Source organism: Choloepus didactylus, chromosome 3 (assembly GCF_015220235.1).
Source record: "Choloepus didactylus isolate mChoDid1 chromosome 3, mChoDid1.pri, whole genome shotgun sequence".
Lineage (NCBI taxonomy): Eukaryota > Metazoa > Chordata > Mammalia > Pilosa > Megalonychidae > Choloepus > Choloepus didactylus.
The window spans coordinates 132,111,352-132,125,175 of record NC_051309.1 but is presented as its reverse complement, the minus strand read 5'-3'; positions in this window follow the sequence as shown (position 1 = coordinate 132,125,175).

Genomic DNA, 13,824 nt, shown 5'->3' with positions numbered 1-13,824 from the left:
GACATGATTATTAAATGTAATTTCCTGACTAAATGTAAGTATCCTGGATGGGAATCTGGAATAGAAAACAGATATTAGGTAAATCAACAAGGAAATCTAAATAAAGTATAGATTTTAGTGAATAATAATATACACTTTTGGCTCATTAATTGTAACAAATGTACCATACTGATTTGAGATGGTAATATTAGGAAAAACTGGGATATACAGGAAATTTGTACTGTCCTCAGAATTTTTCTGTGAATCAAAAACTGTTCTAAAGTTTATTTTTAAACTTTCATTTTAAATACTAGATTTTGCCCCATTGGCCTTTGAAAAATCTCAAAAATACTACCAACAAATGTCTAGGGTTGAAAAATACAATTTTCTAGTAAATACACCAGAATATTCTAGATGTAAATATACCTGAAAGCATCGCTATGGGGTTACCTGATATGAAACAATTAAATAATGAAGACTTCTGTAAAAAGAAAACAGTGACTCTAGTTTTAGAATGGTTTATCTAGTCATTCATTCATTCAGAAGTATTTATTGAGGACTCCCCATGCACCAGGCACCATGGTAGGTATTGGGTAAATTAGGGAAAAAACCAGACATGCTTGCTACCTTTGCCAAAATTCTAGTCTAGTAAATACTAAATCATTCCTTCTGACAACTGAGTGCAGGCAAAAACCTACTGAAGTTACTCCTAGCTCCAGTAGTAGCAATGTATAGCTGAATGATAGAAGTCCAAATGTATTTCAAGTCCTTGGTGTGGGGAGGAAAGAGAGAAGAAGGAATCCTGGTCTCTAGAAACAGTTTCAATTTTAAGATATAAACTTAACATAAAATAAGAGTAGAAGTAAAAAAAAAAAAAAGCCAAACTGTAGTCCGATTTCCTCAGACCTGGAGACCATGGCCACTGACTCCGACATTTGCATAGAGTTAAGATGTAGAAATTCTTCCTCTCAATGTTGCTTCCACCAGCACAGCAAACAGCAGACCCAGAGTGGGTCATGGCAGAAACACTGAGCTGCAGATAAAATGCAGCCGCCGAGCACTGGGTCAAAGGGTCAGGGGCCCATGGCATCACAGAGACATTTTGTTATGAAATGGTCAGCAGCCAGAGTTTTGCAAAGCATGCAGAAAGAAGTAGAGCCTTCTAATAAAATGGATACATGCTCAAAACTGTCTATGTTGCTACCTGTGGGACATTCATCCTTGCCAAGAAAGTAAAAATTCAATTAATACAGACTTAAAATCAGACGGCTTTAGGTTCTAATGCTGGATCCTCCACCTATTAATGAGATCACATTGCTTACTTAAAATTAAGGCTCAGGAAAGTTAAGCAAATTACCTGGATCATACAACTGAGCTGAGCTTTGAATCCAAGTCTGACACTAATGCACAGATTCCTTCCACTTCCCAAGGCTGCCTTCCTGAGTAGAGAGCCCTGAGGGACTGGGCAATGTTACTGCATATGGTCAGCAGTCCAGCTGCCTGTCCCCAAGAAAGGACGGCTCAGAGTGAATGAATAAGGTCATATCTTGCCACACTCCCTATTAGTGAATGTATTAGTTAGGGTTCTCTAGGGAAACAGAATCAATGAGAGATACCTATGAATGTAAGATTTATAAAAGTGTCTCACGCAACTGTGGGTACACACAAGTCCAAATTCTGTAGGGCAGGCAGCAAACTAGCAACTCCAATAAAGATGTTTGATGAACTCCTTAGGAAATGAACTGGCAACTTCGACGAACTCCTTAGGAAATGCTTCACTGGTCAGCCGAAGAAGACATGAAGGTCCTCTGTCTGTCTCACTTAAAAGTCTTCAACTGATTGATTGAATTAAATCCAGCCAACTGCATTCTCTCATTGTGGAAGACATGCCCTTCGGTGATGTCATCAGTCACAGCTGCATCCAATTGACTGATAACTTAATAAACCAGCCTATTGGTTTATTAACCAGCCACAAACATCCTTGCAGCAACAGTTAGGCCAGTGCTTGCTTGACCAGGCAGCTGGGTGCCATCACCTGGCCAAGTTGACACATGAACCTAACCATCACAGTGAACTAAAGTACTTATTTCGGTCTCTCAGCAGAAGTGATTCTCTTTCACGTTGTGATGTGTAACACAACATTCAAGTAGTGGGTATACCACAATACTGGTAAAAAAGTAAAAGTAATAATAAAAGTTCATGGTTACTGTCTGAACATATTTTCTCTTTTCCTTTGGATTTTGCATGCTTTCATTATTTTGAATCCATCTGAGAAAAGCTGTGACTTTCTGGGCTGATACAATAGTATTTCAGGTACTTGTGGGTATATCTGAACTTTTCGTTAGTGAGTTGATTAACAAGAGGATGTTTTAGGTGATTTACCTAAATTTAACTATAACCTTCATATATAAAGGAGCAAAGAGAAAAATGTGTTAGCCCTCATAAACTGAGGGAAAAAAGGATTTATTTAAAATATTCTGTGTGAGCTGAGCTATACAAAAAGGCAACAACAACAAATAATATTACATCCCTACAGTGACTCATAGAGTCAAGAGAACATTTACTTTCACAAGTGGGGAAGGTACACAACAGCTTATGAGATTCTGGTCATCATCTTCTTTTTCAGATCTGGTGACCAGTGGCTTATGCAAAAGATTATATTCCCATTTAATCAGCAATCATAAGTACCTAGAACTCAGTGGAACTCAGATACTACAGAGAAGTTTTAGGATCAGCACACTTAACCAAATTAAAATCTCCCTGTGTTTCCTCTGGTGGTGTTGTTGATTGCTTGGAGAGTCAACATTTCCAGTCCATTTATTCCAAACTCATTTTACTCCAAGGTGTTTTTTGCATGGCCAGCACTCCTGTGTTACCCCTGGCACAGCTGTTGATTTGTCTGTAATCAAAGTCCTCATGGGGAGAGCAGAAAGCTGGTCTTTTACATCATTTTCTCATTAGTTTGGTTTTTCATTCCTATTGGATCATTGTTTAGGCTTGTCACAGAGAACCTTTCATTAGAGTCTTTTGGCTGCAATGTTGTTTTAACTGAGCAAATGGAATTTGGAAACCCAAACAAATATCTCTTCATCATTTTCAAATGATAAAAGAAAGATGCTGCTAAACAAAATAACATTTAAAGGGTGTTATTTCAGCTGTAATTAATATTTGATCTTCAAGTTTTGGTTAAAGACTCGATTGTTTTAAAGAAAAGTTCACGAAGGCTAAGTCAAATTCTAAGGGAGTTAGTTGAATTTTATACCAACTAAGTTTAGAATAAAGAGATTCAAGGCTATGGAAACCCCCTCTGTGTTGACTTTCTTTCCTTGATTGTGAAATATTAGCCTTTATTGGAGAACCAAAGACATACCTGAAAATTACTGCTTTGGGGCCATCTCAATCCTTTTGGTTTTTACCATTTTTTAGCTCAGCCATCTCTTCCCAAATTCAACTCCCATTTAGGTATATATGATTAGACCTATGAAATAGAAGTCTTATATCCAACTCCAAATTTTCTTCTCTGTAGAAGTCTGCTTTTAACTCTGGCTAGGTGTGTTATTGTTAGGACAAATTGAACAGAGTAGAGATAGCTGCTTCTCATAATTCTGCTCTGGACTGACCTTTATCACCAAGGTATTTAGGGAAGCCTGGTACCAGGGTTTCACACATAGCTAGATTATACCAAAGAGCCATAAATAAACTCAAGGTTGCTGACACCAGTGCAGACATCAGGATGAAAAGAGGAAATTGCATTAAAACTAAACCTGATTCCAGATAAAAGAAAACCTTAGCCTTCAAATTTTTCGTTTTGTTGACATGGTTTTACTAAAGTTTCCTCTTACATAGCCTTTACCTACTTATAAACCAGAATGGAATCCCTGGAAAACAGCTCTAACAGGGTCTTGGAAAGCTCATGCATTTTGGAACTGTAAAAAGTCAATGACTTCCCATTGCCTACGTCACAAAATAACCATGAATTTATCACTTCGATAAAAGTAGGAAAAGTGTGTGTTAATAATAACCTATGCATCAGGAGCTGGCAAACCCTGCCCTTTAAATATATTATCCAAACATTACACTCTACCAAGGGCCAACTAAAAATAGCTGTTTGCAATATGGGATAAATACCCCTCTTTTGGGTCTGTTTAATGTTGACTTGAGCTTCTGTGATTAGTTTCTTTAACACATTCCTGTTCTGAAGAGCCCTGCTGCTTCAGTCCTAACTTATTAAAAACATTCCCTGACCCTCCACATTTGCAATATAGATAAGGCTGGTGCCTTGAAAGGAGGGCTGTAAATCTGCAATGTTATGAAACAGATGGGCTCAAATGATGAGAAATGAACAGTATTCCTTGTCAACAATTCAGAAACAGAATGGAAATAATCACACCCCTCCACACTGAGTAATTTCTAATAAGTCATAAAACCGCAAAGATAGAGACAGTATAAATAATTAATCCTGAAAGTGCTCTCACAGAAAATCCAATCAAATATCCCTACTTTAAAGTTAACGAGATGGTCTCAAAGTGATGAAATAGGTTTCCCAGGGTCTCACTGCAAGTTGCAGAGGTTGTCTCTTGATTCCTACTAAAATTCTTTTTTCTCCACCAAATTTCCTTTGTTTGACTTTTCCACTCACCAACAAAATTTCAAAGTTAGCATACTTTGACCTGAGAGTCATAATTATTTTTAAAGTGTCTTCAATGATCAAAACGCCATGAAAATAAAAACTTCAGATTTAAATGGTAAAAATGATGAATAGATAGTTTAAAATATATTTAAAATAAATAAAAGTGATGATCAGGAGCAAACACTTCTACTCCTCTACATTGTCCCAACTTGCAATAACACCAACCATCAATAATCCTCACATGCCCCACTTTAGAAATGCCATTTACACCTTTGTAATAAAAGCTTTAAAATGAGAGATCAGCCTATTAATCTGTTCTTCTTTAAGCCACACTTGACATATTTCATGATTAATCAAAGCTCAGTTTTATTCTGTAAACAAAGTCCTGACCATCTCTTACTTATTGAGGGGCTGAGGCACAATAACCATTAATTACACTGTGTGAAACTTAAAAGCTGTCCATTGTTTGCAAGCCCCTGGATGTCACTAAAAACACTGCTCGCTATGGCTGAAGGCAGTGAGAACTAATAAATGCCAGAGCTGGTGCAGAAGCAGAAACTCTAGCTCCCGACCCATGCCGCAAGCCACAAACAACATAAAGGAGAAGGGGACATCAGTGCACTTTGTCACATAAGAAATAATGTGAAAGGCTTCCAGAACAGCCAGTCCTTGTCAAGCAAGCGTGGGATGAAGTGAGCCTGGTCCATTTTGGGTATGAGTCTCCGGGGCTCCTATGCTCCATGGCAGAATGGGGTGAAACCTTAAAATGGGCCAATGACAGTTTCTTATATCATTGAAAGCAATCTGAAGCACAATTGCAAAGTTTTGTCATTTGTTTTGTTATTTTCAGTCTCTAAGATATGTATCTTTGGGTTTTACAATGAGAAGGGTGGAACAAATCAGAATCCTAGCCATAAGCTAAAGGCATGGGCTGCTCTAAACGTAACTATAAAAGTTTTAAGTATAAAAGGTAATCCTGTTGTTCCCTTCTAAATGAAAATAAAGCTAATGTGAAAGTTGAAGTTCAGGGTAAGAAGTTTTATTGCTCTGCTCTTGAATTCCAGAGCTTGATTGTTAGCTGGGAAGCATTGGGGGTAACTATTAATGCAACTTGGGCCAAGAGAAAGGAAAAAGTCATGTTCAACTAAGCAAACTTTAAACATTCAACCATAGAAATATTAATTATTCTATGGGGAAAAAATACTCATATCTCTAATAATATACCTCTTAAGTTTTCATTTCATATACCACAGAGTGCTCATCCAAGTGTCCATGGGAATTTATAAAAGGATACGAATGGTGGAGAGGCACAGCTATATTGGAAGAAGAACTAAACTAGGAGGGCTGAGCAAGTTATCAAGTAACCAAGGGACTCTGCCCAGCTGTTGCCTTCATTAGTTATGAGTGAAAGACACTTAGCTTTTTGGGAACTCCAGTGAAGATTTCAATGAATTTCCCAGAAGACGGCTGGATGAACTAGAGATGGAAATTCTCTCTTCTGACTGCTGAAATCAGCAGTTCTCCCTTTAAGGCCTTCAGCTGATTGAATGATGTTTCCCTCACGGCTGAAGACAAGCTCCTCAGTTGATGGTAGATGTAATCAGCCACAGATGCAATCAACCAATTAATGATTTAAATACATGAAATTTTCTAACAGTAACAATCAGGCCAGTGCGTACTTGCCCAAATAACTGGACACTATAACCTAGCCAAGTTGACACATGAATTTAACCATCACACCCACTATAATCACACCTCCTTTGTTGAGGTTACTTCAGTTAAGGTGTGACTCACCTCATTCAGGATGAGTCTTAGTCTTGATACCGGATTCTTTTATAAATGGAATGAATACAAACAGAGCGAGAGAGAAAACCAGGTAAGCAAGAACTGAAATAAATGAAACTTGGAAGAGAAGGGAGAGACCATCAGATGCCACCATTTGCCTTGCCATGTGACAGAGGAGCCAAGGATTGCCTTCAGGAAGAAAGCATCACCTTGATGATGCCTCGATCTGGACATTTTCTCAGCCTCAAACCGTAAGCTAATAAATCCCCATTGTTAAAGCCAACACATTTCATGGTATCTGCTTTAAGTAGCCTAGGAAACTAAAATAGTACGTTGGTCAAATTCAAAAGGAATGAAAGCTCTACATTGAAGAGTAAGTTTCCCTCCCTCAGCTGTTTCCACCACTCAGCAAACATTGTTACAAGTTACATATGTGCCCTTTCAGAGATGTTCTGTGAATATATAATTATACACAATTTTCCACATAAACAGTGGCATTCTATACACATTTTTCTTCATCTTGCTTTTTTTCCTTTAATTGAATAGAACTTTTCATATCAGAACATGTTAGTTGACTCATTCTTTATAATGGCCTCATAGATCCATTGTATAAATATTCACTATGTTTTTTACTACATCTTATTGATAGATATTTGGACAGTTCTAGTTTTTGTTGCTGTTGTTGTTGTGCTATTAAAATAATGAAGCAATGAAAAGCCTCAAATAGTTCACACATGGCAAGTCTCTCCTAAAGTGGAAATGATTTCAGGAACAGCTGGATCTGGGGCATAAGAATATTAAGTTTCTTTTTCATCCCCAGCTCTCCTTCTTTCTGGGTTGGATTCCCTCTCAGGCTCTTCCCACATGGTCTGGCAAGAACTCTGTAGCCACGTTTCCAACTTTAAACCCTGAATCCACCACTTAATGATTGTGTGATTTTTGGAAGTTACTACATTTTCATGTCCCAGTTTCCTCATTTTAAAAATAGGGATAAAAATAGACACTACTTTATAGGATTGTTTTGGGGATTAAAGAGATAATACACATAAATTATTAACATGTTTATGAGAGAGCCTGGAAAATAGTAATCACTGAATAATTATTAGTTATTAGTGTTTTTAAAGATTATTGAACCAATCACTATGGCTAAGGTTAAATGCATGCCTGAAGGAGAAAAATCAGAATGGTGACATTTCCCAAAAGAGATGCTAGAAAAGAAGAAAAAAATTACATTATCTCTCCATGTATGTGTTTCTGTCTGTTTATATATATACATTCACCTAACACATCAAAACAATATAAAATTAAGATCTTAAAACTAATTTACAGAGAAGAGTATGAAAGCAGATTTATAAAACGTTTAATAGCATTATCTTGGAGTGGTTAAATATGTGTGCTTTTCCCAACTTCTATGTTTTCAAAAATGTCTATGGCCAATATGCATTGCCTTTATAACAATAAAAACACAATAATCCATTTAACAAAATCTTATCGAGTGTCTACTAGCTAGGCACTCATGTAGGCACTAGTGATAGAGGAGGGAGCAAGAGACAAAATGACTTGCCCTTGTGGAACTCACATTCTAGAGACAATAACACTGTTAAAAATTAAAAAAGGAGTCCTGGATTTGACAATAAAATAGAGAATAGAGGGTAGAGACCTAACTCTACCATCTTCAGCTGTGTGACTGTCAGAAAGTCATCAAACATCTCTGAGCCTCAGTATTGTCACCTAAAATGCATGGATAGAAACCCTACATCATAGGGTTACTGTGAGAATTACCTAAAACAGTGGGAGTGGTAGTGCTCTAAAATGTAAATCACTTTACAAATATAGGCAGTGTGATTATTGTGGGTGTGATGGTTAAGTTCATGTGTCAACTTGGCTAGGTTATGGTGTCCAGTTATTTGGGCAAGTACGCACTGGCCTGATTGTTACTGTGAGAATATTGCATGGATTTAAATCATTAGTCGGTTGATTGCATCTGTGGCTGATTACATCTACCATCAACTGAGGAGATTGTCTTCAGCCATGAGGGAAGCATCATTCAATCAACTGAAGGCCTTAAAGGGAGAACTGCTGATTTCAGCAGTCAGAAGAGAGAATTTCCATCTCTAGTTCATCCAGCCATCTTCTGGGAAATTCCTTGAAATCTTCATTGGAGTTCCTACTTACAGTGGCTCCACACCCACAGAAATGGATTAAATTTAGAACATGTTTTTCTGGGGAACATACAGCTTCAAACCACCACAGTACTATATGGCCTTTTCAAAATAATAATAACATCAGCAACAGGGATAATACAGTCATATAAAGAGGCCAACGAGGCTGATCAGGGGGAAAATGTTATTAGATTTGTCTAAGAAGTCATAGGTAGTGTGATGGTTAGGTTCATGTGTCAACTTGGCCAGGTGATGGTGCCCAGGTGTCTGGTCAAGCAAGCTCTGGCCTAACCATTACTGCAACGACATTTGTGGCTGGTTAATAAACCAGAAGGCTGGTTTATTAACTCATCAGTTAATTGGCTGCAGCTGTGCCTGATTACATCAACAAAGGGTGTGTCTTCCACAATAAGAGAATGCAATCAGCTGGATTTAATCTAATCAGTTGAAGACTTTTAAGCAAGACAGATAGAGGATCTTCACTTCTTTGGCTAACCAGCAAAGCATTTCCTGAGGAGTCCATCAAAGTTGCCAGTTCGTTCCTGAGGAGTTCATCGAACATCTTCATTGGAGTTGCCAGTTTGCTGCCTGCCCTACAGAAGTTGGACTCGTGCATACCCACAGTTGCATGAGACGCTTTTATAAAATCTTATATTTATAGATATCTCTTGTTGATTCTGTTTCCCTAGAGAACCCTAACTAATACAGGTAGGATCAGTGATAATGGAGGAAGTGAAGAAAGGAGAAGGAAAAGAAAATATTACAGCCGTAATTATAATGCTGTAAGCTGTGAGGTTTGCTTGCCAAAGCAAGGCAGAATTCAACCCCTCAAATATGTGTCGAGTTCTTACTATGTGCCAGGAATTGTACTGCTTATAAATATACAAAACCATATAACCTTATATATTTTTACAGAGGGGATCTCACTCCTCCAAAGCAACACAAGTGAATTTATCATACAATTCAACATCTCTGTTTCTTTAGTGATCCTCTGTCTAGATGTTCTATCCATTGATGAGAGTGGTGTATTGAAGTCTCCAACTATTATTGTTGAGATATCTATTTCTCCTTTCAGTGATCACAGTGTTTGCCTCATGAATTTTGGGGCATTCTGGTTTGGTGCATAAATATTTATGACTGTTATGCTTTCTTGATGAATTGACCCTTTTATTAATATATGGTGTCCTTCTTTGTCTCTTTTAATTGTTTCGCTTTTGAAGTCTAACTTGTCTGATATTAATATAGCTACTCCTGCTTTTTTCTGGTTGTTGTTTGCATGAAATATCTTTTTCCAACCTTTCACTTTCAGTCTATGTCCTTGTGTCTAAAGTGAGTTTCTTGTAGACAGCATATAGATGGGTCCTGTTTTTTAATCCATTCTGCCAATCTGTGTCTTTTTATTGGGGAGTTTAATCCATTTACATTTAGTGTTATTACCATAAGGGCAGTACTTTCTATTACCATTTTGTTTTTTGGAATTTATATGTCATATCTTATTTTTTCCTCTCCTTTTACCTTTCTTGATAATCTTCATTTCTGCACTCTTCAACTCTCTCTCTCCTGTCTTTTCCTAGCAGCCTGTAGCACTCCCTTTAGTGTTTCTTGTAGTGCTGGTCTCTTATTCACAAACTCTCTCAGTGTCTGTTTGTCTGAAAATGTTTTAATCTCTCCCTCATTTTTGAAGGAAGTTTTGCTGGATATAGAATTCTTGGTTGGCAGTTTTTCTCTTTCAGTATCTTAAATATATCATGCCACTGTCTTCTTGCCTCCATGGTTTCTGCAGAGAAATCTGTACATAGTCTTATTGACCTTCCCTTGTATGTGATGGATCGCTTTTCTCTTGCTGCTTTCAGAATCCTCTCTTTGTCTTTGACATTGGACAATCTGACCAGTAAGTGTCTTGGAGTAGGTCTATTGGGATCTATTCTATTTGGGGTACGTTGTACTTCTTGAATCTCTAATTTTCTGTCTTTTATAAGAGTTGGGAAATTTTCAGTGAATATGTCTTCTATTACTCTTTCTGCCCCTTTTCCCTCTCTTCTCCTTCTGGGATACCCATAACACGTATATTTGTGCGTTTCATGTTGTCACTCAGCTCCCTAAGACCCTGCTCATATTTTTCCATTTTTTTCACCATCTGTTCTTTTGTGTGTATGAATTCGAATGACCTGTCTTCCAGTTCACTGATCCTTTCTTCTGCCTGTTCAAATCTACTGTTGTGTCCCTCCATTGTGTTTTTCATCTCCTCCATTGTGGCCTTCATTCCCATGAGTTCTGCCATTTGTTTTTTTAAGTTTATGAATTCTTCTTTATGGTCAGCCAGTGTCTTCTTTATACCCTTCAGCTCTTTTGCTATATCTTCCTTCATTTCATCAAATTTATTTAGCATTAGTTGCCTCCACTCCTGTGTCTCAGCTGAGCTATTAGTTTGTTCCTTTGGCTGGTCCATGTTTTCATGTTTCCTGGTATGGCTTGTTATCTTAAGTTGTCTAGGCATCTGATTTTCTTGATTAGTTTATTTTGGAGCTTGTTTTCTGTCTTTTGCCTAGTGGTTTTCTTGTTGGTTGGCTTTGTTCTCTGGCCTCTGTTATTCAGTTCAACTTATTCTAGACCTCTAACTTAGGTTCTACTTAGTTGATCAGAATTTTTCCCCTCTTGTTTTTTCTGTTTCTTGCTCTGCCTCTATGTAACCTTTTTGTGAGTGGGTCTCCTCAGATATGGTCGACCCTAGTCAGATTTTCCCAGTCTAGTGAGGCCCAGGTCTCATTGGGAGGGTATGGAGTTTTCCTGAGAATGAGACCCTCCTATGAGGCCTTTAGAATTGGTGCTTTTCCTCTCCTGTCCAGCAGGTGGCGCTGGCCAGCCCGCAGCTCTCCCACCAGTGTAAGGAGATATGGAGCCTTTAGTTCTCCTGGTGACTCTGATCCTGTCCAGGGGGAGGCTGACTGAAGCCAGAATCTGAATTCCAGCCCCTGGGGTCTGAATTCCCAGAAGGAGGACTGCCAGTTGAGCTGGACCTCCCTCCACTCTCCCAGTCCTCAGAACTCCAGTTGTCTCTCAGGGTCACTATTCCCTTCTCCTCTCTCCTCTTTGGGGCCTCTCCAGGTAGATTCCTTGGTCAGCCTGAGTTGCCAATTAAAGATGGGGGTGGAGGCCTTCAGTAGTGAATACAGAATTCAAAGACACTGTGGGTACTCTGTCTCCCCCAAGCCCAGCCTAGTCCCTCAACCTGGGCTTTCCGATAGAAAATAACCACATATATTACTTTTAGATTTAAAACAAAAAAAAGTAGAAAAGAAATCAAGAAAAAGAAAAAAGGAAAAAAAAAAAAAAAGAGTCTCTTTTAAAAGTCTTTCCCCAGCCTGGAAGTTTTGTCAGTGTCAGAATAGAGCATTTAAAGATATGCTTTGGTCTATTGTCTGATAATTACTCTCTGACAGCTTCAGTTCCACCCCTGCCGGGGGCTACTGAAATGCAAATAAATAAGGGATCAGTGAGAAGCCAGAAGGGACAAAATGTAGGGGAAAAAAAAATGGCTTTTTTGGAGTCTGGAAATGGGTGCCTGCTTTTACGTGCCCCTACTTCTTGGAGTCCAGCCCCTCTTTAGCACCCCAGCTCCCAAAGTTAGTTAATTAATTTGTTAATTAATTCTGCATTTGAGGCTGGGTTGAGCCTCCCTTCTTGCCCTCAGCAGATTGCTGTTTTTTGGTTTTTTTTCCCCCGCTTTCAGGGAGCGGGCAGCAAAACAGTCTGTGAGGTCTGGGTGGGGAGGGGCGCCAGACCTCTGGTCCGGGGAACTTACAATGTTCGTTGCGATCTCAGCTTTTCCTCCAATTCCAAACTTGTGTCCGATGTGTGACTGGTTACTGGAGACCCCGAAAACACTGTTTCATATAATTCTTGGGTAATCGCCAGCTGCTTTAGGGGAGAGACGAAATTCTGCTCCTCACCACTCCGCCATCTTGCCCCAACACAAGTGAATTTGTTTATGTTAAGCTTGGAATGAGGGAGGGAAGTTAGAGAAACTGGAAAGGGAGAGGAAATTTTCATATTGAATCAAATTTAATATATAATTTTAAAAAGTGCTATTATTTTATGCATTCTCCATTCAACTTTGATATATACTTTCTTAGCACTTAGAGTTTATATTTTATACTTACTGAAATTGTCATTTAGACATATATTTTTAACACGTAACTCTTTTACAAATGAAAAAGGAAATTATAAATAAAATAAACTGGTTAAGGTAGGCAAGAGAACTAATGGAGTGTTGTGTACCATCGTATCTCTAAATATTTAAAAGTTATAAAACAAACCAACAAACTTAAATATAAATATATGTATTTCATTTTCCTATATGTAGTTTCATAAGCATAAATAAGCATACATATTTCATTCTTCCCTCTTAAAATGATTCAGAGACCAAATTCAAATTTAGACATTTTAGACTTTTCCTCAGAGTTCTCACAAGAGCATACTGGAGTGTAGGGAGAGCTGGCTCCTCAGTCTTCCTCTCTCTTCTGCTCCACCCCACACCAGGCCTGAGGAGAAGCATACCAGCTGCATGGTCTTTCCTTGAGAGTATGGACCCAAATGAGTGATCTGTGCATGCCCTGGAAGAAGGGAATTCTAGAGTTACAAATCCCTGGAATGTCTTGGGCAGCAACATGGGGAGGCATTCTGGGTGGTCATGCTCCTTGTTCCATGACTCTTTGTCCCCTGGGGTGGTGGTTTGGAATACCCAGAAAAGGCCATGTTCTTTTAATCTATTCCTGTGGGTGCAGGCCTGTTGTAGGCAGGACCTCTTAATTAGGTTATTTCAATTGAGGAGTTATCCTAAGGTGGGTCTTGATCCTTTTTCTGTCAGTCCTTTAAAAGAGATGAAATTAAGAGATGCGCAGAGAGAAAAACCCTGGAGTAGCTGAGAGAACCCACAGAAGTTGAGAGAGGAAGCCACTGAAGGCAGAAACTGAAAGCAATGAAACCCAGGAGAGTAGGACCGGCAGACACCAGCTCTGTGCCTTCCCATGTGACAGAGGTGTCCCTGAAGCCAGCAGCCTGTCTTTAGAGTCCAGGTATCATCCTGTTGATGCCTTGAGTTGGACATTTTCATGGCCTAAGATCTGCAAAATTGTGAGTTAACAAATCCCCATCAACACAGCCAACCCATTTCTGGTATATTCAGCAGCTTTAGCAACCCAAAACACACAGAGGGCCATAGTGAGAAAAGGGCCAGTGTCAGACACTCTAAAAGTATGGGGCCCCAGG